This window comes from Ipomoea nil, unplaced genomic scaffold (genome assembly GCF_001879475.1).
Source record: "Ipomoea nil cultivar Tokyo-kokei standard unplaced genomic scaffold, Asagao_1.1 scaffold1936, whole genome shotgun sequence".
Classification (NCBI taxonomy): Eukaryota; Viridiplantae; Streptophyta; class Magnoliopsida; order Solanales; family Convolvulaceae; genus Ipomoea; species Ipomoea nil.
Window position 1 is genome coordinate 2,584,418 of NW_017618364.1, and position 21,150 is coordinate 2,605,567.

Sequence of the window (21,150 nt, forward strand, 5' to 3'; positions counted from 1 at the left end):
AAAGATAATTAATGGCTAACCTTAATGATGCAAACCGCATCTCTCCATTGCGCTAACAACGATGATGATCCACAAGACTCCATAATTCTCCCAATCTTCACTATCGGTGTCAATAAACTCGATGCAGCGTCCAATGGTACGTTAAAAAATTTATTGGTAGGACTTAATTACCAACATTAATAGTCATGTAAAAATGGAGTGGTAATCATGCCAATGTACCAAATATAGCAGATTACCATGAAATGATAATTATTATGAAAAGTAATAAAATGAGATTAGCCCTTAAACTTAATAACAGTAATTAATAATGCCAATTAATAATAACTATAATAAAGGCAAAACTGTAATTAAGGGATGCCAAATACAAATCTCAATTCATCACATAATAATTAACCATGACTATTATGATACTTAGGGAGACTGAAGTTAAGGTAATAACCAAATTACCATGTATTACCAAATTACCATGATACACAATATACCAACTATATTGCTTTTGCCATAAAATTAAAGACTTAATATTATTATTAAAGCCCTGAAAAACTATTGATAGATTAAAAATTTAATCAACTTAAACAATAGTTATAGTTTTAATGGCCAAAATAACAATTAAATCTTTAAATCCTTAATGTCTCAAAACAGGTCAAGACAATAATTATAGCACTTAATCACTCAAATTAGGCACATAAACCTCAATGACCCAAGTGAATTATAACATGAATAAAAATGGTCTAAATACTGAAATAGACCCAAAACTTAATATTATTACCAACGATGAATACCAAAATATGGTAGTTAGTAATAATTAAAACTTAATAAACATGTTATAATCAAAAGGAGCTATAATTATTATTTAAATATCAATCGATGGGATCCATACTTTAATGACCCAAGATAGGTCCCAAATCGCTTGTTCAAAATAGGTTCTAAAGTCCCTGAGACACATAAAACAAAATGTTCTCAAAATTAAGGGGAAACCAAACAAGCTACTTAACAGGCCATAATGCTTAAAATTGGCCAAAGGATCTAAAATTGAATGATATTTAATAATGAATTTATGAGTTAATAATATGTTAAACCCAACCTTAATGCATGCTATTATGAATGTATAATTATAACAATAATTTATGAATATACATAGCATGCTTGGATTTGCATATTAATATATTATTAACCCATATATCTTAAATAAATTGCAATACTTGAGGCAATTTAATATGCACATTAACATTAAATTAAAATTCAAACAGCAAATAAAAGCTTAATATTTGCTCAAATTGAATAATAATTTAACAATGAATTCAATGTCAAAATAAGAGAAAACTAAAAGGCATTATCCAAAAACAAACAATTACCATATATTTACCATTTGCCAAAATAATATACATTATTAAATTAGGTAATATAAATATGATAATAATAAACTAAATAATTACCATTTACCAAATTAATATGTAATTATTAATAAGACAAATATTTATATGGTAAATAAATATAAATGATAATTGTAATTACCTTAATCACACAAACATATCTTAATGTTGCGTGTATTACCATTCCTCCTTTTTTTTGTTTAACTGTAACCATCCATTCGCCAAAAAAATCTTCAATAATTTTCCGTGAATCCCAAACAAAATCACAACAAATAATTCCAAAAACCAAAAGGAATTAAAATTGTGCTTAATGCCAAAAATTAATCAAGTGTAATTAATTCACCCAACACATACACAGTAAATTGCTTAATTATATCTTCACTAAATAGATATATATGTTGTATGTATATTTCAAAGAATTAATATACAAGACATGAATATGAAAACTGAATATTGTTTTAGGCAAAACAATCAACTAGGCAAAGATTATAAATGGCTCTGATACCAAATGTTAGATATACAATAGTCTAACTATAATAAACATAGTATACGAGAAACCTGACCTCGTATGATAGCGGAAGCGTAGCCGTGTTGATCTCCGGCCATAGTTGATGTTCCTGTTATGTTGCTTCTTAACGGTAGACCGTTAGCCATGTATTGCCTCAGACCTGACTCAGAACCCTAGATGGTGTATTGGTATCTACTGAGCAGTCTGAGTACCGTAACTGAATGTGCATCTAATCCATAATCCTGTATCCCACTTAATAAGCCTAGTCAACTTGCACCACTTAATTAAGGCCCTAATATATAATATATAATATATATTATTAGGGAAAATCTTAAATAAATAAATATATATATATATATATATATATATATATATATATATATATATATATATATATATATATATATATATATATTTGCATATTTTTTCATGTTTTGTTTCATAGGTGTTTTCGTCATTCTTGTTTTCCTTGTTGGGCTACATAGGTTGCATCAAATGAGTTGTTCTACAAGAAGGGCGGCCATAATTATTCTCAAACACTACATTACATATAAATACAAAATTTGACAGCCTAGGCATCGTTCTGCTCACCCGTTCCCCTAACTCTTTATATATAATTTATGTTACCAGGCAAGCTGCTAGCAAATCAAGACAGAATATAGTGTACTCAATTTCAGGTATGGCTTTTTCATCGACGGCTCATGGGAGGTATGATGCTTTCTTGAGTTTTAGAGGGGAGACACGAAAATCTTTTGTTGATCATCTCTATACAAATTTGTGTCAAGTCGGAGTTAACACATTTCTGGTTGACGAAGGAATCTCGAAAGGTGAAAACATTTCTGTTGAGTTGTTGAAAGCCATCGAAGGATCAAAAATATCCATCATTGTATTCTCCAAAAATTATGCCCAATCTAGATGGTGTCTTGATGAATTGGTGAAGATCTTAGAATGTAAACAAAATTTGCACCAAATGGTTATTCCTATATTCTACGACATTGATGCTTCTGAGGTTCGCAATCAAACAGGAAAGTTTGGTGATGCTTTGAATCAACATAGAAAACGATTTGGGGATCAAAAAGTAAATGAGTGGAAAGTTGCACTCAATGAGGCTGCTAATTTGTCTGGATGGGATTTGCAAACCACGGCAAATGGGTAATCCTATCTCATTTCAATTTCCTTTATTTTTATATATTTGTCATTGGCACACTCGCTCATATTTTCAATTTCATATATTTTGCTAATTATATTTTTCATTCTAAAATCTATAAATTTCTTCCCATGGATTCAAATTTATTTATCGAAAATCATAGTTGTAATAAAATTTCTATCGAATTAAAAATAATTTTTTTACTCTAAACACCAAAGTGTTATTTAATTTTTTTATACTTATGTTTGAAACTTTAAGTATCCATTACTATAATACTATATAAATCTCCAACTGACCAAAAATCTTAACTTGGAGTATTGGTTTGAAGGATTACAATCATTGAGTGAGAGAGAATTTTATATTAGTTTGGGACAAGAATTTATATTAGTTCAAAGTTGATAGTAATTTCTCTGAGAGTAAAAGACATTTTTAGTCATAAATTTATAGTGGCTTGGACAATTTTAGTCCTTTATAAAAAAAATTGTCATTTTATGGACAGAGTTATTGTGGCGAGGACATTTTTGGTCCTCCGTCTATATTTCTGTTAGATAATCGTCTGAGAGAGGGGTAATTACGTCAATTTAGGCTATCTCCTTCTATCTATTATATCTATGTGTGTTTTGTTTTCTTCTCGGTCATAATTCGAAGGAGTCAGAGAGTCCAAGTTGCAGTTGTACGAAGAAATTGCCGGAGAATCGAAGCCGCCAAACAGGTTACTAATCAAGTAGATAGAAGGAGAATCGAAGCCGCCAAACACACATAGATATAATTGATAGAAGGAGATAGCTTAAATTGACGTAATTGCCCCTCTCTCATACGGTTATCTAACAGAAATATAGACGGAGGACCAAAAATGTCCTCGCCACAATAACTCTGTCCATAAAATGACAAATTTTTTTATAAAGGACTAAAATTGTCCAAGACACTATAAGTCTAGGACCAAAAATGTCTTTTACTCTTTCTCTGATTCACTCTTTTCAGTTTTACTAAGAAGAAATTCAATAAGTTTTCTCTGTACCATATAGAGTGAACCATTCCCACACTTTGATCACCAATCTAGTTTTAGGATTGTTAATTAGTTTTTTACAAGAAATACGCTTTTTGTTACTTTAAAGAAGGTTGAATTTTGTGAAGAATAATGATATTCATTGTATTCTCTGAAAAGATATAAGATTACCACTAATGAACACACAATAACTCTAAGTAGAGCGTCTGTCAAATGGACATTCGGTCCAATCTGCATCAGAATACCCAACAATCTGAGCATGCCTTCTATCTTCATATAGTAAACCTTGCCCTGGTGCTCTCTTCATATACCTTACACTATATGGTCGTGTAATTGTGAGATAATCAATTTTTCAATTACTTTCCTGTATCGTTCTTGCACTATTGGAAATTATGGAATTTTCGACCACCTGAAAGTGATCTTAAATCAAGTCGAAAGTCTTGTTCCGATCACTTTTGGTATCCGGAAAAACCTTTGTTGCTATTTCCAACCACTTTTTGGTATCAACTTCATTTAAGATCACTTTCAGGTGATCGGAAATTCTATAATTGCTAGTAGTGTCGGTTAGGCAATGGCTCCCCCTGTCCTGGCAGGAGTTTAACATTCGAATCCATTGGATTATCTACAAGTCTACAATCCAACATGCCCATTTCTTCTAAAATATTCAAGGCATATTTTCTTTGAGAAATGACTATATCACTGCTAGACTGGGCCACTTCAATTCCAAGAAAATACTTTAGGTTTTCCAAATCCTTTGTCTGGAATCGACTGGAGAGATACTATTTCAGTTGAGATATGCCCTTTTGATCACTCCTTGTAATAACAATATCATCCACATACAGTACATGGTATATGCATTTCCCATTAGAATGACGATAGAAAACAGAATGATCAACTTCACTTATGGTTATAACAAACTCACTCACCACAGAGCTAAATCTCCCAAACCATTCCCGTGGAGACTACTTTAATTAAACCATATAAAGAGCAATGAAGTTTACATACCAAACTAGACTCCCCCCTGGGCAACAAACCTAGGTGGTTGCTCCATATAAACTTCCTCTTGAAGATCGCCACAAAGAAAAACATTCTTGATATCCAACTGACGTAAATCCTAATGATTTATAGCTGCTAAAGAAAAAAGTAATCAAACTGATGCAATTTTAGCTACAAGAGAAAAAGTATCAATGTAATCCAAACCAAAAATTTGAGTGTAGCCTTTTGCCACCAGTCGTGCCTTAAGGAGATCAATCTTGTCATCAGGGCCCACCATCACAGTATAAATCCGCCTGCAACCAACAACAGTTTTACCAGGAGGGAGGGGGACCAACTCCATGCGCCACTAGACTATAGGGCTTCCACCTTTGTTAACATGGCTTGGCGCCAACCTGGATCCGAGAGGGCCTCAAGAGTGGATTTAGTTATAGACACAGAAGAAAGGAAGGCAAAGTAAAGGGGAAGATACACGATGATAACTCAAAAAGTTATATATAGGATGAGGGTTACGAGTAGAACGTGTACCTTTCCAGATAGCAATGAGTGTCTCAATGGGATTAATGTCAGATTGTAGTTGAAGCGGTGGAACTGTAGTCGGAGGATCAGGTGGCATAGGTGAGTCAATAGGAACTTCAATAGACATAGGGCATGGATGACGTTGGTAAACTTGAATGGGGTGGTCATGAGCAGTTAGGGGAATAGGATCTTGGGCAAGAGGAAGTTGACCAAGATAAGCAAGAGGGAGAACCTCTGAAAAAGATACTATGTCACCTAGTGAAGGCTGAAAAAAGGAGTAGACTCAATAAAAGTGACATCCTGAGACACAAAACGACGCTTATTAAGTTCTAGAGAATAACACCGATAACCCTTTTGGAGGCGGGAATAACCCAAGAAAACACACTTGACAGCTTTAGGGGCCAATTTCGAACGCCTAGGAGTCATTTCATGAACAAAACAAACATACCCAAAAGCTCGAGGTGGAAGAGGGAAAAGATCAACCGAAGGATACACAACGGAATATGGGGTATCGTTGTTTAGTACTGAGGATGACATGCGATTTATCAAGTAACCCGCAATAAGGATAACATCAACCCAAAAATGATGAGGAATATGACAGTGTACTATCATACTGCGAGCAATTTCAACTAAATGTCTATTTTTACGCTCAACCACTCCATTCTACTTAGGTGTGTAAACACATGACCGTTGGTGTAACATACACTGAGAGGTCATATAGGACTGATAGGGATTAGAGAGATATTCCTTAGCATCATCACTACGCAGAACACAAATGGGTTTACCAAATTGAGTTTGTATTTCAGCACAAAAATTTTGGAAAATCTAGAATAACTCAGAACGATCTTTCATAAGGAACACCCAAGTACACCTAGAATAATATTTCGTAAAAGTGACAAAGTAACGAAACCCCAAAGTAACATTTACACAGTATGGACCCCAAACATTAATATGAACTAAATAAAAAAGAGACACAACCCGATTATTGACTCTCCGTGGAAAAGACATACATGATTGCTTTCCAAGGTGACACAACTCACTGTCTAATGACTCTATAGACAGACCTCGAACCATCCGTCGAAGTTTGGAGAGACTAGGGTGGCCCAAATGACTATGGAGAAGCATGTGAGAATCTATGGAAACACAGGCAGCAAGATCACAACCACAAAGGTAATAGAGGCCTTGTGACTCAATCCCAGTGCCAATCTCCTTCCCCGTACTACGATGCTGCACAACAACCGAATCAGCACAAAAGGTTATGGAACAATTAAGGGTACGAGTTATTTTACTCACGGAGATAACGTTGAAATGACTATTAAGAACATATAAAATTGACTCTAAAGGGAAAGATGATATAGGAGAAGCCTAACCAACACCGACAGCTAGTGTTTGATGACCAATAGCTAGGGAAACCATAGGCAAAGCCTTAGACTTTGTGACATTAGTCATAAGGGATAAATTACTAGAAATATGATATGAGGCACATGTGTCTAGAACCCAAGTACTTATGGTACTAGCTTGAGAGAGACACAACAGAGAGGAGATACCAATAGTGAGAGATGAAGCCATAATATTATTCAAAAGGACAAGAAAATCTGCCTCAAGGGATGGTTGATTGATGTTGACCGTTGACCGGTGAAGTTACTGGGGTTGACCGTTGACCGATAGAGATGAGGGAACTGAAAAACACTACCAGATACCATGTCTTGATAGAAAAAGACACCACATATTGAAATCAGACTGCAGCAGCTCAGGATAATAATTATCAATCACTAGAGTAAATTTCTTAACCGGTCTAGCACGGTAAAGGAATATTAATTATTTATTATGTCAATGAGAGTTCTACCTTCATCATCGTGACCCTGTTCGACACTATTTGAGAAGTTCCAATCGAACGCAAGTCTCCCATGCTGCAACCAAACATCATTCCATTGGGTTGAGAGTAAAGCAGTTCTGGCAGCTTCTCAGGTGGACAAACACTCCAAATTATGTGCTTTACCTCTACCAGCAGAGGACTTATAAAATCCCTACTTGCATCCGCTACAGTGGTTTTTATTAGCCGCCGTCGACTCATTAAATTGATGCGTCACTCGAAATCAAAAGCTAAAATCCTTCTATTCTTCAACTGTAAATTTAGTATTTCGTAAATAAAACGAAATTAGGAAGCTAAGAGTTGGGGAAAAAATAGAGATGATGGAACTGAAAAACACAACCAGATGCGTATCTTCAAGATGAAACCAGTGGTGGTATCGGCGCCTTGATCGGAGACCGGAGAAGAGAGATATGGCCGGGAACATATGGGATCTCCGGCGATGGTGGGTGGTGTGTAGGGGTGTAAACGAGCCGAGCCGAGCTCGAGCCTGGGTAGGCTTGAGCTCGAGCTCGTTAATGGAAGCTCGGCTCGAGCTCGAGCTCAAGTTCGATCGAGCTCAAGAACTGATGCTCGAGCTCGAGCTCGGCAATTTTTGAGCTGCTCGAGCTCGAACTCCATCTTGAACTTGAGTTCGAGCTTAATCTTGAATTTTTTAATTGTTATTTTTATATATTATAATTATATTATGTTATATTATATATTATAAATATTATATATTTTACGGCTCGCGAGCGGCTCGACGAGCCACGAGCCACGAGCCTAGAATATCTAGGCTCGGCTCGAGCTCGATTATCAAACGAGCTGCTCGAGCTCGATTTTGACCGAGCTCGAGTCGAGATTTGACCGAGCCGCTCGCTCATTTACACCCCTAGTGGTGCGTGACGGCGCGTGCGGCAGCGGACGGCAACGAGACTTCAACCCTAGGCTCGCGAAGAGGTTCCAAGAAGGTCTGGGTAGTGTTAGTTTGGGAGAAAAACCACTAGGCACGCGTCGGAACGAAAAAAACAGTCGAGGCACTTCCGGTGGTGGCAACGGAAAGATAGGGTTTAGGCTCTGATACCATGTGAAGAATAAAGGGATTCATTGTATTCTCTGAAAAGAGTTGTACATATATCTACTATTTATGTAGGAATATACTATTAACCTATTGGGCCCATTCCTAAAAGGGCCTAGAGTTTCAAACAAATATTCTTCAACTTGGTAAACTCGAGTGTTTTAATGTCTTGTATCAATTGTTATGCCATGGACCCGTGTCCACCTTGCAAGGTGGATACGGGTCAAATACGACGCCGTTATGCAATTCGGGAGTAACAGTGCCGTTAGTGATACCGTTTTCCCTCCACCAATCATAATTTTATTAAAAAAAAATTGTCAAAAGAATTCAACGACATAAAAAATTGTGAATATAGAGTTCTGCGGTTGCGAATATAGAGTTCAAGAATTAAGAATATAAAATTCTATAATTGTGAATATAGAGTTTAATAATTGTGAATATGGAGTTCTAAAATTATGAACATAGAGTTCTATAATTATGAACATAGAGTTCAGTAATTATGAACATAGACAAACGCCATTAACGGCGAAAGAAAGCAATTTTATTTAATTGACATGTCATCGTGATACTGCTAATTATACGTAAGCAATATAAAATAAACCCGAGACCAATCAAAGCGAATAAATGTCTTTATTGATCACGGTAAAGGCCCTAAGTACAATCTACTTGGTTGCTCTGAGTGCCGACTGACTGCGGTCGGGATTCTCTAACAACAACCTATCGATCGTCCAAAAGTCCTCTACACTGTAGCTACTGTGGGTATTTATAGCCGCTGTGCCTGGAGACATGACTCCGGTCGTTCGGCATGTTCTCCACGTAGCCACCACGTGTCATCCTCCCAGGTGCCCTGCCTGTCGTCGTAGAGAGCCGCCACGTGTCCTGTACCAGCTCTCCTGCCAAAGGGCTACCGCTCGGTGGTTGACACCATCACTCGGGCAACTCCCGGTCGGACCCCGACCGGGTTCTTCGCATGAAGCCCGACCTGTCACCTGCAAAGACAAAGAAGAAAAGAATAAAGACAGCTCGGTCGGGGTAGAGCTTATGTCGGTCGGGATATTTCCTACCACATCGTTTTCCACCAAAACGATGCCGTTTTGAAACCGTGTCCACCTTGCACGGTGGACACGGTTTCACAGCATACTTTGCGGTCTTGTATCATGCCTTCAATTTCATTTCTTAGTTTTGTGTTTTTGCCTTTATTTTCTTTAACATTATAGATTGACATTTTATTCAATAAATTTATTTATTTATTTATTTTTTGATTAGATATGAATCAAAGTTTATCAAGAAAATTACTGAAGAGATACTAAGGGAAGTAAATCGTACTCACATGAATGTTGCAAAGCACCCTATCGGAATTGATTCTCGTGTTAGTGATATACATCATTTATTGCAGAATCGAACAAATGATATAGTTCAGATTTTTTTTTTTTTTTTTTTTTTTTAATCATGGATGATGTTTGGAGAGTGAAGATTCTCAAGATGCATGATTTAAGATGGGAAAAGAAATTGTTCGAAAGGTCCGAGGGGAGGCAAATCATTGTAACACCACCACCTCACTTCTGGTTCCGACCTGGTGGTTTATTACCAAGGCCACCTTCAGTGGGGAATATATGTTCCTTGGAAACTTTCTTTCAGTTCCGCAAACTTCAAAGGATTCCTGTGACATGATGAGGCATATTCCTTCCTTTATTGCATTGAATTCAACTCCCAATCGAGGGTGCAGTGTGTGAGGCATGCAGTTGCTTTTATTCGTTTGCAGATTTCGCCTTGGGGCTAGCTCCTCTTTAGTGCATATCTATCTCGAGTTGCAGATGCTCTTGCTTCAGAAGGTCTTTGTCTCTTCGATATGATGTAATTCGGCTTCTTTTTTTTTTTTTTTTTTTTTTTTTTTTTTTTTTTTTTTTTTTTTTTTTTAATTCCTTCGAATTATATTATTGCCCCTTAATGTCAAGTTGGCTTGTCTTTATGATCTCCGAGGCTTTGCTTCTCCGAGACTTATTACTATCAATAAATTGAGTTTGCTTTAATTTTTTTAAAAAAGTGTCACAATAGTTTTTATATATATTAATCTTCTGTGGTTTTAATTGGTATTAACATATTTTGAGATTTAAATAGCAGATCTATCAAACATGAAAAGACTCAGAAGGTTAAATATTCAGAACTGCAAAAGTTTAGTTGAGCTTTCAGGCTTGGAGAGTCTTGAATCCTTAAACTATCTTGGGATAATTGCAATGGTTTGAGGATTCCTTCGATTGAAAAGTGGTTCAAAGTTAGTTATATCTGTTCCCTTCATCTCTGACATTATATTAGAATAGATCGATGATAATATTATTATTTGTTAGTTGTATTTTAATTTCCCAGCTGCAAAAGGTTGGGTGAGCTTACAAATTGCATGCAGTGCTTTAATTTGAGGATTCCTTTGATTGAGAAGTGGTTTGTTATGTTCCACTGATCTCTATCACTCTCTATCTGTCTCTGATGATTTGGTGTTCAGATTAATTAGATGGTAATAATGCTTTTGGTATTTAATTAACTCTTATATGGAAATATGACATAATATATATAATGCAGGTATGCATGCATGTTGTGAGTGAAGGTGACACTGCATGTCAAGTATGTAAAACATTTGTCTGTTGCATTATTCCAATACTCTAGCGGTCTAGCCTAACTCCCTTAAAGAGTCAAACTTAAAAATTATAATTATCAAATTACTTTGCCCGATGACTCGTCTAATGCTGTCCTGGTTCAAACTTCAAATGCTTTTGATGGGGTAATAATAATATAATATTCACCGAAAAAGTGTTCATCAAAGAATTGAATGGTAGCCATATTCAAATAGATGGAATTGAGGCGTAAGAACCGGAGTATGATCTTTAGGATTAAAAATAACAGTTCATGATATGTTCTCTTTTTAGCTTTAATTATTATTATGTTGAACCAATCCATTATGGATGGCCCTTTCCCTTTCCTGTCCCTTTTTAAATACGACTCTTTAGTGGCGATTAACTTTAAGTTGAATGGTTGAAAGACACTCACACCATTCAACTAGGAGAGTGCAGCGGACGGATCATGTTCATGTTTTTTTTTTTTTTTTTTTTTTTCAACTTTAACTAGTAAATTATCCGTGCGATACATGAATAAAATTTTTTTATTATATATTTAGATAATAAAATTAAACATAAATTTAAACAATTTTAATCTTTGTGTTAATAAAATGATTATTTGTGAAAAGATGTTACAAAGCAATTATATTCTTTTTACTCCTGGCCTCTATGTTGTTAAATTTTTATGAATGTTTAGAAGTAGGTGATCCTATGGACCCATACTATGTTAATATTAATTCTGTACAAAATGAAACAACAAATTTATTTCATAGTTAGTGTGAAGAGTATTTACAGACTTATGGTTCTTCCATGAATATTAGTATGTCTTCCTGATGTAGTTCGCAGAGCTCGCAATCCTCTCAACGAAGTCGTGGCTTTAACCTCTTAGCTAGAGCGGGTAAAAGTTGTTGGACAAGCACGACAGGTTCATTGTCATGTCCAACATTATCTGGGACAAAAATTTATTTAAAATTTGCCTTTGTATTTTTGGATAATGATGTTGATCTTGGTGTTTTGCAGTGGTAGAAAGACCATGAAAAAAAATTCCTATTTTATCTATTATTGCAAAACAAAATTTTGAAACTCCTGCTTGCTTCTACTCTGGGAATAGAACATGAATTTAGTGCTGGTGGAAACATTTTAGACGATACTCTCTCAAGAATGACATCGCAATCAATCGAAATTTAAGTTTTCACAGCCAATTGGGGATTGACAAAACTTAGACAACAGGAAAATGATAAATCTACTATCATCAACAATTTCTTTTTGGATGATACAAACACTGCAACCGAAGGGGAATAAACTGAGTCTTATAAAAAACAACAAAAAATAGGTAAGACAACTATGTGCCCTTTTATTCTTATTGAAATTTCAATAAGATACGTAGGCAACTTAATCTCGGTAAAATTAAGTGCAAGTCATAAATTATTTTTATTTATTTTTAGTTAATATTAAAGTTTAAATATTTGATATAATTATTTTTCAAAAAATTATAGATGATGTTGAAATTTTTTTTAAAAAAAGATAATTATGTTTTTTTTTTTAAATCTCGATTTGAACCAGCGGTTCAAACCAAAACCTCTGGTTCATCTATTTTCGGAATCCTAATCACCGGTTCCGAATCAGAACCGGAATCTTAGGCACAGTCGTACAATGTAGTGGGAAATTATTAAGAACGACCAAGTCAATGGACAAAGATTCACAAATCTTTACTTTTAAGACTTTTACTCTTGAAAACTTAGCACCAGTCCCACTGTAAAGTGGAAAAATAGTGAATTTTGTCTGTGGTAACAATTCCAGTTATATTTATTTTTATTATTTATTAGAAATTTAGTTTTAAACTAATGAGATATATAGATTGAAAGGAAATTGATATTTTTCTTTTTGAATTATACGTTTATACAGTTATAGTACTTTTTGTTTTCTCTGGATTATTTAGTATCCATATTAGTTCTCTCAATTATTTTAAAAGTAGCGATTTCTTGTATTTTCTATTAAAAAGACATTTTTACTCTTAAAAATAAATATTTCATTTGTTTTTCTTCTCTCACAAATTATTGCTTATATTTGAGAAGAGTTTATTACCGAAATGGTCCCTCGACTATTACAAAATTATCAATTTGGTCCTCGACAATTTTTTCTTACCCAATTAAGTCCTCGACTTTGAAAATATTAACCATTTTGGTCCTCCGTGAGATCGGGCGTTAGAAGTCCCATAAATTGGAGGGCATGGATGGTATTTCACATGAGAAGACTCATTTCCAATTAATTAATTAATTATTTTTTTTGAAAACCCAATTAATTAACTTAAATGATTAACGAATGGAAAATATTACCCAAAATCAAGCAAAAAGAAAAAGAGATCGGCTCAGTCTCAACTCAGACGGCGGCGGCGTCGATGACACACGGAGGGGGCCGGAAGGAGAAGCTGCAAGAGTAGAGAGAGATGAACGGAGCCTCAGACGGGGTGACACTGGAAGAGTTGCAGAAGAAAATGGCGGATTTCACGAGGGAAAGAGATTGGGCCCAGTTCCATAGCTTAAGAAATCTCCTTCTTGCGTGAAGAGTTCTCAGACGTATTGCTCTATCTTGCCAGGCTTTCTGACATTTATAGCATTGATCTTGGTAAGGCTGCCCTTAGAAAGCTAGAACTCAATGCTAAGAAATACCCAGTTAACCTTTGCAACGCCTCATCCAAAAAGCTCAACCTGCAGACCAAAACTACAACCACCTCCACCAAGAACAAAAATATCAGCAATGACACAGAAAATGGGGTTGCTGATGAATTGGTTTGACTTTTTCTAAGAATCTCTCCTAGTTTTAGGCCCCTTACCTTTAATTTGTTAGCTTCCTTGCTGTGTTTCAATGGCCTCTCTCTAGTCTCTATCTCTTCCTTGTCTGAATCTTTCCATCCAGACCTCATCTGAAAACCTAAGCCTCTGCTCCGATCAGGTTTTCGCCGGAGAGAGTAAAGATGCATCTGAATCTGCCTATTCCCGGCAACAAGCAGTCAATGGGGCAGAGACTCAGGCCGCTTCAGCTCAAATACACGTCGCAACGGAGCAGAGAACCAGTGTGTTTTCCTTCTCGTCACCATCTTTCTCAAAATCCGGGTTCTCCTCTCCCTCATCCATTCATCTCCCGCCAAGTCCGCCTTCGAAAGGTGGATCCTTGGAAGGCAACCGGATGCAAGGTGGTCACTAATGGCGGATTTAGGCTGCCGGCGAAAGGGCTAGAGAGCGTGGTTCCCGAGAATCTCCTCCTGGCTTGGTACTGGACGAATATGTACCACACGGAGCTGATTTACCACAAGCGAATGTTGAATCACCAGTGTAGAACCATGGATCCGGAGGAGGCCACGGGATTCTTCATCCCCTTTTATGCCGGGGAGTTCACCGGATTCTTCATCCCCTTTTCTTCATCACCAGTGTCGGCAAGTTTTTGTTCATGGAGTTCAACTATACGTACCAAGATCGAGACCTTTACTGCAACATGTTCCATTTCAATGACCACTGCGAAGGATTTCCAGGAGATTTACGTTAAAGAAGTGGAAAGACGAAGAAGAAAGGGTTTAATAAATAAAATGTGTGAAATTACCTCTTTATCCTTAAATTTAACAGCTTATAGATGAAATTTTAACGGAAGATCAAAATGGTTAACATTTTCAAAGTTGAGAACTTAATTGAGTAAAAAAAAATGTTGAGGATCAAATTGGTAATTTCGTAATAGTCGAGGGACCATTTCGATAATAAACTCATTTGAGAATCATAATAAATGCGAAAAAAGAGTAAACACCATTTGTAAATCATCATTTTTAATCCAAACATCCAAAAAGGCAAAGTGTTTACGGATAGGTTAAGTTATTTGGGTTCGGATTAATGAAAGTTTAGGTATCACAATTTTATTAGTCAGTAATATATTTTACCAATTATCTAACGTATAAATTTGAAAGTGTATACAATAGCAAATAACAATGATTTTGTATGTTCATGGCGAGGTTTCAACGGTAAAATTTAATTAGGCATGAACCAAAGTACCAAAACATGAGCACTTCATATGGAGTAATAATTTAAAGTATATGGTAGAATTGCGGGTGGAATCTAGGAAAAAAACAAAAATCATAACATATCAGATTATCAGGTAAATGTTCCTAATTCCCATACCATGATTGATGGTAAATAGGTGGGGTCTAGGAAAAGGGTACAATATCATAACATATAATGTGAAGGAAATTTCCATTACGGTATCGTCTGCGTACACAAGCACTTATCAAGCTCTTTAAATCTTTAGAAATTAGCAAATCAAGATAGAAGATAGTGTTCTCAATTTCAAATATGGCTTCTTCTTCATCATCATCTTCTTCATCTTCATCTTCATCTACTACTGCTTGGGTGTATGATGTTTTCTTGAGTTTTAGAGGAGAGATACGAAAATCTTTTACTGATCATCTTTATGAAGATCTGCGTCAATCTGGAGTTAACACCTTTCGAGACGATGAAGAAATTCGAAAAGGTGAGAACATCTCGGATGAGCTACTGAAGGCCATCGAAGGATCCAAGATATCCATCATCGTATTTTCCAAAACTTATGCCCAATCAAGATGGTGTCTTGATGAACTGGTGAAGATTCTAGATTGTAAGAAAAATTTTCAACAGATGGTTTTGCCTATATTCTACAACGTTGATCCTTCAGAAGTTCGTAAACAAACAGGCGAATTTGGTAAGGCAATGGCTCAACATCGACAACGATTTGATGATCAAAAAGTTGATGAATGGAAAATTGCACTCACTACTATTGCTGATTTGTCCGGATGGGATTTGCGAACCATGACAAACGGGTAAATCCTCTTCTCAATTTTGTTTTTTTTTTTGTTTTTTGTTTTTTATTTATTTATTTATTTATTTATTTTTTTTTTTTTTGTGTGTGATAGTATGATATATTTGTCACAATCTGGCTCACTAACTCATATTGTCAATAATTTTAATTATGTTAGTTGTGCTAATTAAGAATGGAGTTCTAGCATCTATACATGCATCTTTAAGGATGGATTAATATTTTTAGTAAAACATGAAGAATCTACCCCGTGCATTTCAATGTATTTGTCAAAAATATTAATTCCTTTTAGAAATTATAATTATGGATGATTATTATATCCATTGATAAAAATATTATTAAGAGTTGTTTACCTCAAGCAATGGAATCATGAACGACTAAATATGCCCACATGGACAGCTCAATTGGTCATAGAGGTGAAGTTTGGGAAGAATGATCCGGGATCGAGTTTCACCAGCGGCAGTATAGGAGCAACCTCTCAAAGTGAGGGGCTTCTTGTGCGCAGCCTCTGTGGTTCAGTTGATATTGTTGATCCTCCCAGATGCTCCTTTTGGGGCAGTGTGGGAGCAACCTCTCACAGTGAGGGGGGCTTCTTGTGCGCAGTAAGCAAAGGTCTAGCTAACCTCTGTTGCTCATGATTTTTGGAGCAGTGTGAGAGCAACCTCTCAAAGTGAGGGGGGCTTCTTGTGCGCAGTAAAGGTCTAGCTAGCCTCTGTTGTTCTATCATGATTTACATCCTCCCAGATGTTCTGTCGGGCCGGGGTTGAGGATTGCACACCAGTAATTTTCCTATGTGAAATTTTAAAAAGTATAAATCATCCATCACTGTTAACCTACTCTTTAAATCTTTACTTCTAGACTTTTAGTACACTAGACAACTTGGTAACCACCCCCACTAATCTATATTTATTATTAATTGAGAAATTTTGCTAAATAATAGTTGCGTTCTAGGACTTCTAGCATCTTTTCTTTTTTTTTTTTTTTTTTTTTTTTTTTTTTTTTTGAGATAAAAGGCTTAATTCATTAAATCAGAAGAAAGAGAATCCACAAGACACAGGGGTGGTACATCAAACCATTCCCCGCAACCTGACTCAGAAACGGCTTCCCTCGCAATAGTGTGGGCTGCACGATTCGCAGATCGCTTTACGCAGGAGAAATTAACACCATGAATACTAGATGCTAATTCCTTTACATCATCTATAATCAAACCAAAAGCAGAAAAATAAGAGTCTGAATTTAAAGCATAATAAACTAAGTGAGAATCAGTCTCAACATCTACATCTCCCATTCCTGTTCCCTTCATCCATGTTGGAGCTTCATGGATACAAATGGCCTCAGCTTCTCTCACCGTGTACTTCCCCATTAGGCGGACCGCTTTCGCACCTAAAAAGACCCCCATCATCAATCAAAACCCACCCCAAGTCCCATTGAATTACTTGCATCATTAAAAGCCGCATCGGTATTCAACTTCAACCTTCCTTGCCGTGGCTTCCTCCAACTTTCCCCGTCCGTTTCCATGCCGGCAGTCTCTCTATCTAGCTCATTTGCACTCCGCCACGAATGCAGCAAAGAAACAGCTCTTTGGACCATATTAACTCGCACATACGGGATGTTGCTCCACACTTTCTCATTCCTACTCAACCATAATCCCCAACATAGCATGACAAAATAGCTACGCTTAGACTCATCCAAAATAGCTAGGTAATGAAAGAACCACTCTACCACATTACCTTGGAGTACACTGTTCGCCGACAAACAAAAATTATCCCAAACCCCCGCACTGCCTCCCTGCACGATACAAACAAATGATAGGCAGACTCCTCCTCCTGGGCACACATATGGCATGAAAAGCTACAATGAACCCTTCGCCTGTTCAGCGCATCACACGTGGGCAGAAAAGATGACGCTAACTGCCAGCTAAACAACTTCACCTTCGGGGGAACTTGTAAGCTCCAAATCCTACTCCACGGGCGGTCATCATGAACATCCCCGGCCAGCATTCTGTAACATGATTTCACGGTATAATTACCCTTTGAATCCCAGTGCCAAAACCATGAATCTGGAGGCTTACGCATACTTAAAGGAATATTAAGAATGTACCTTGCATCACGATCATTAAAAATGTCCCGAACACAACCCTCATCCCAACCAGTTTGCTGCATATTAAAAAGAGATGAGACAGGTGACTCTTTTATATTTTCTGGCAAGACGGTAGAAATATATGGCTCCTCATCAGCCGGCAGCCACGGATCGTAGCCTATAGTTGTACTGCGCCCATCCCCAATGCACCGCCTCATACCCTCCTTCACCACATTTTGCACCTCCAACAAACCTTGCCAAACAAAAGATGCATTACTGCAAGTAGTAGCTTCTAAAAAAGAGCACTTGGGAAAATACCTACTTTTATAGACCCGAGCTAACAGTGAATCTGGCCTGGTGAGCAGCCGCCATGCTTGCTTCCCCAACAAAGCCAAAGTCATCTCCCTCAACCTTCGGAAACCTAGTCCTCCACTACTCTTCGGAGCACACAAACCATTCTACGCCCGCCATCGCATCCCCTTCCCATTCCCGATTGCACCAGTCCACCAATACTCATTTAGGGCAGTCTCAATATCCTTGCAAACACCAACTGGCAGTAAGAAAACCATCATTGCATAGCATGGGAGAGCTTGTAACACATTCTTTAACAATACCTCACGGCCAGCTCGAGAGAAGAACTTGGAATTCCAACTCCTCACACGACTCAATATCTTATCCATCAGGAAACCAAACACAGCCTTCTTATTCCGACCCACTAGCGAGGGGAGCCCCAAATACTTGCCATGTGTTTCCCCTTGACTCACCCCCAGAATATGAACAACTTCATTACGGGTTTGCTGTAGCACATTTGCACTGAAACACACCAAAGACTTATCAAAATTGATTTTTTGCCCCGAAGCGGTAGCATACACATCGAGGACCCCCTTCATCTGCTCACTCTCCTCCTTGTTTGCACGCATAAAAAAGAAACAATCATCCGCGAATAGAAGGTGAGATATCGGCGGTGCCCCTCGTGCAACGGTGATACCATGCATGTCCCCTCGTCTCATCTTATGCTCAATTAGTGCACTTAACCCTTCTGCCACTAATAGAAACAGGTACGGTGACAGCGGATCCCCCTGCCGTAGATCCCTACTAGGGCAGATAGGCCCTAACTTGCGATGCTCATATAAAATATGATAATTCACCGAGCTTACAGTTTCCATCAAGATATTAACCCATTTCAAGTCAAACCCCACTTTAAGCATAATTGCTCTAAGAAATCGCCACTCGACCCGATCATATGCTTTACTCATGTCCACCTTCAACGCAGCAACCCCTACTTTCCCCTAAGTTTTCCGTTTCAAATAATGATGTGCCTCGTAAGCAAGCATAACATTATCCGAGATTAACCTTCCCGGCACAAAAGCACTCTGAGCGTCGCATATAATCCCATTCAACAGGGGCTTCATTCGGTTCGCACACACCTTAGCTGCTATTTTATACAACACATTGCAGAGCGCAATGGGGGCGTAAATCCTTCATTGTTTCCGGGTTCCCCTTCTTGGGTATCAACACAATCAAACTCTCATTAGCACGAGGTGGTAACTGACCGGTATCAATGAAACTCCTGCAAAACTGCGTCACATCAGCCCCAACTATCTCCCAGAAATACTGATAAAACCCCGAGCCAAACCCATCTGGCCCCGGCGACTTATCAGGATGCATTTGAAAGGCCGCGACACGCACCACTGTAGCACTAACCGGGCGTACTAGCCTCGCATTTTCCTCCGCCTTCACATACTGTCGCATACAGGCAATTACTTCATCCATCTCCCCGTCCTCCGCGGTAAACATCTCCTTGAAATAATTTACCATTACCCCGCCAATCTCCTCTTCCCCCTCAACCCAATCACCATGCTCATTCCTTAGCTTTCTCACCGTATTCCGCCTCCGACGTGCCTTCACACTATTATGAAAGAACTTTGTATTTTGATTTCCCCCCCCCCCCCCCCCCGCCACCAGTGCTCCTTGGCCCTTTGTTTCCAATACAAATGTTGTTGCTCCAACAAGATTAAGAGCTCCTTCTCAATAGATTCATATGCCGCACATCCATCACTATCCGTTCTTGCACGTAGGGTCTCCAGCCTTAACTTACAAGCCTCGATTCGCCTCAAAAAGTTCTTATTATAATTCCGGCCCCATGCCCAAATATCTTGGCTACACACAACAATTCGATCCAAGACATCTAGTCCCATAGTTTTGTCCCAACTCTGTTGTACGATTTCCTTGCAAACATCCTCCCGCAACCACATATTATCAAAACAAAATCTTCGTCGCCTCGGCGCTTGTTGAACTACCACAGGAGTAACCACCAGAGGGAGATGGTCACTATACGGGACAGTTACAGAATGTGCCACAGCCCCTTCTTACAGCAATTGCCAAGACTCGATTGCGAGTATACGGTCTAACTTTTCTTCCAACATATTAGGAGTGCCACGAGACTTCACCCACGTAAACTGGTTTCCTGCAAAAGGAAAGTCCTGCAATCCACAATCCTCCACCACCGTCCGAAAGCCCCGAAGAAGCCACTCTGGATGACCCCTCCTCCCCCTTTTCTCCGCTTGGTGCATTAAATCATTGAAGTCCCCCATTATCAGCCAAGGCAGCGTACTCAAACCAGATAGGGCCCGGAGCATGTTCCACGACTCTCTGCGCCTGTTCCCCTCTGGGTATCCATAGAACCCCGTAAACTTCCACTGCGGGCTACCAACATCCAAAGTTACAAGCGCATCTATATGGTTGTTGGAATACCCCGTTACCTCCACCTCCACATGATCAGCCCATAGAAGAGCCAACCCTCCACGATGCCCCTGCGAATCAACCACCAACATATTCTGAAAACCCAGTCTAACACGTATAGGTTCCAACTTCTGCTTAGTAACAAACGTCTCCATCAAAAACACCACACACGGCCTCTTCGTGCGGACCAAATCCGCCAAAACTTGAACTGCCGTCTGGTTGCCAAGCCCATGGCAATTCCATGACATAAGACTCATATCTCTTGGCGGGTTTGCTGAGCCAAACCCGCCGTACTCAAGTTTTTTGGATCTGCATGTTCATATTCCATCGGGGCAACCACAGTGCTAGGTGTAGCCTCCTGGGTCTCCACATGTCGTTTCTTCTGCTCCACAAAAACAGCCCCCACATGCACCTTCT

General features: G+C 38.0%; 2 protein-coding genes and 1 long non-coding RNA gene across 3 annotated transcripts in view; 2 read left to right on the forward strand and 1 right to left on the reverse strand.

The window, feature by feature from the left end:
* LOC109146698 (TMV resistance protein N-like) overlaps window positions 1-21,150 on the forward strand; it is a 126,436-nt gene that overhangs the window by 15,603 nt on the left and 89,683 nt on the right. The window lies entirely within an intron of this gene.
* Window positions 1-21,150, forward strand: part of LOC109146775 (disease resistance protein TAO1-like) — a 41,604-nt gene that overhangs the window by 6,954 nt on the left and 13,500 nt on the right. The gene's annotated exons all lie outside the window — the stretch shown is intronic.
* On the reverse strand, window positions 108-16,132 carry LOC109146783. Its single transcript, XR_002048507.1, has 3 exons — window positions 16,039-16,132; window positions 12,294-12,297; window positions 108-117 (listed from the first exon to the last, which is right to left on the reverse strand). It is a non-coding gene; the product is annotated as an uncharacterized LOC109146783 (long non-coding RNA).